This window comes from Rutidosis leptorrhynchoides, chromosome 1 (genome assembly GCF_046630445.1).
Source record: "Rutidosis leptorrhynchoides isolate AG116_Rl617_1_P2 chromosome 1, CSIRO_AGI_Rlap_v1, whole genome shotgun sequence".
NCBI classification, from domain to species: domain Eukaryota; kingdom Viridiplantae; phylum Streptophyta; class Magnoliopsida; order Asterales; family Asteraceae; genus Rutidosis; species Rutidosis leptorrhynchoides.
The window spans coordinates 263,988,962-263,991,468 of NC_092333.1; the positions used below are offsets into that span (position 1 = coordinate 263,988,962).

At 36.1% G+C, this 2,507-nt stretch overlaps 1 non-coding gene across 1 annotated transcript; it reads left to right on the top strand.

Annotated features, from left to right (window-relative positions):
• The first annotated feature begins 1,587 nt into the window (after positions 1-1,587).
• On the top strand, positions 1,588-1,694 carry LOC139886883 (small nucleolar RNA R71). Its single transcript, XR_011772744.1, has one exon. It is a non-coding gene; the product is annotated as a small nucleolar RNA R71 (small nucleolar RNA).
• Positions 1,695-2,507: the final 813 nt, after the last annotated feature.

Genomic DNA, 2,507 nt, shown 5'->3' on the forward strand with positions numbered 1-2,507 from the left:
ATACTTAGGGTCAGTTTCTTACCAAACATGTCTATCATTGCTTTAGCCGTGTTTAAGAATGGTCTTCCTAATATGAGAGGAACTTGAGAATCTTCTTCCATATCCAGAACAACAAAATCTACTGGAAATACTAAAGTACCAACTTTAACTAGCATGTTCTCCATTATTCCTCTAGGATATTTTACTGATCTATCGGCTAGTTGTATGCTTATTCGTGTTGGTTTCAATTCTCCAAGGTCTAGTTTAGCGTATAGTGAATACGGCATTAAATTTATACTAGCACCTAAGTCTGCCAATGCTTCTATTGAACTAAAACTACCCAGAAAACATGGAATTGTGAAACTTCCTGGATCTGATAATTTTTCTGGTATCTTATTCAACAGCAGTGTAGAACAATTAGCGTTCATAGTAACAGCCGAGAGTTCTTCCATTTTCTTTCTATTTGTGATTAGATCTTTCAAGAATTTAGCATATCTAGGAATTCCTGAAATCACATCAATGAAAGGAAGATTGACATTTATTTGTTTAAACATATCCAAGAATTTAGATTGCTCGGCTTCAAGTCTCTCTTTTCTCATTTTACTCGGGTAAAGAAGTGGTGGTTGGTATGGTTTAACATAAGGTTTAGCCTTAACTGTGTTATCTTTATTAACCTTTTCAACTACCGGTTCTTTTTCCTTATCTTGCTCAGGTTGTGGTTCTTGTGGAGTAGGAATAGCTTCATCAGAAATTACAGGAATTTCAGGTGGTTTAAGTGTAATACCACTTCTTGTGGTAATGGCTTTAGCTGTTTCATTCCGGGGGTTAGCATTTATATCACTAGGTAGACTTCCCGGTTTTCTTTCACCTATTAACCTTGCTAGGTTACTTACTTCTTGTTCCAAATTTTGAATAGAAGCTTGTTGATTTCTAAATGCTTGAGCATTTTGTTCATTGGTTTGCTTCTGAGATGTGAAAAATTGAGTTTGAGATTCAACTAGCTTTGACATCATGTCTTCTAAATTTGGCTTTTTATCATCGGTTTGTGGTGGTTTGTTTTGAAAATTAGGTCTTTGCTGATTGTAAGTATTATTGAATACTTGTTGATTACTATGACCTTGTTGGTTGTTGTATGGAACATTTCGGTTATAATTCTGGCTTTGATTGTAGATCTGTCTTGGCGGTTGATAATTATTCTGATAATTATTTCTAGGCCTTTGGTTTAGATATGAAACATTCTCTCTTTGTTCCATTGTTAGTTCAATACTGAGACAATCTTTTGTCAAATGTGGTCCTCCACACTGCTCACAACTAATTCGTATTGAGTGAATATCTTTAGTCATCTTTTCCATTCGTCTCTCGACAACATATATCTTTGCGGAAATGGAATCTAAGTCATGGATAGAATCGGCTCTAGCTGCTTTAGATGATCTAACGATATCTTTTTCTTGGTGCCACTCATGTGAGTGGGAAGCAGTGTTATCAATAATTTTGTAAGCATCAGTTTCTGTTTTCTTCATAATAGAACCACCAGCTGCTATATCTATGTCTTTTCTTGTAGTGATGTCGCATCCTTGGTAGAATATTTGTACTATTTGACAGGTGTCTAAACCATGTTGCGGACATCCTCTCAATAACTTTCCAAATCTTGTCCATGCTTCATATAAAGTTTCATTTGGCTTCTGTGTGAACGTAACAATTTCTCCTTGAAGTTTCACGGCTTTAGATGCCGGAAGGAATTGTTTAAGAAATTTTTCAACTAAAACGTCCCATGTATCAATCGCCCCTTTAGGTAACGATTCCAACCAATCTTTGGCTTCTCCCTTTAAAGTCCAGGGAAATAACATGAGTTATATCTGTTCATCTTTCACTTCTCTTATTTTAAATAGTGTGCAGATCCTATTAAAGGTACGGAGATGTTCATTTGGATCTTCCTTCGGCGTACCACTAAATTGGCATTGATTAGTCACCATGTGTAGAATTTGTCCTTTGATTTCATAATCTGGCGCATTAATGTCTGGTTGAGTAATTGCGTGACCTTGGCCAGTGCGTTTAGCTCTCATTCGGTCTTCCATACTTAGAGGTTCTAGATTTTCCATGATTGAATTTGTTGAATCTGAATCACTAGAGGATTCTGATTTAATGGTAGGTTCCTCAACAATCTCTGTTTGAATGATTGGTGGTTCCGGACGAAAGATTAATGGTTCAGGATCTATGAATTGTCCCTGAATATTCTCCGGATTCTCAATTGTGAGGTCGGGTTCAAAAAATGGATTATCAGAAATTTGAATTGGAGTACTTGGTTGACTAGATGACTATTCTAACAAAAAAATCAACGGCGATAATATTTGCTAGATGTCTTGATCGAGTTACATGTGGTGAACGTTTTGCTCGGTGCATTCACTGAATATCCTATTAGTTATAAAAAAGAAAGAAAAATTATATAAGTTATCCAATTAATAGACTTTTCTGATTTTGCCCACGTTTCAAATAGCCAAGAGATGCAGCAGAGGGGCAGGATTCGTTTG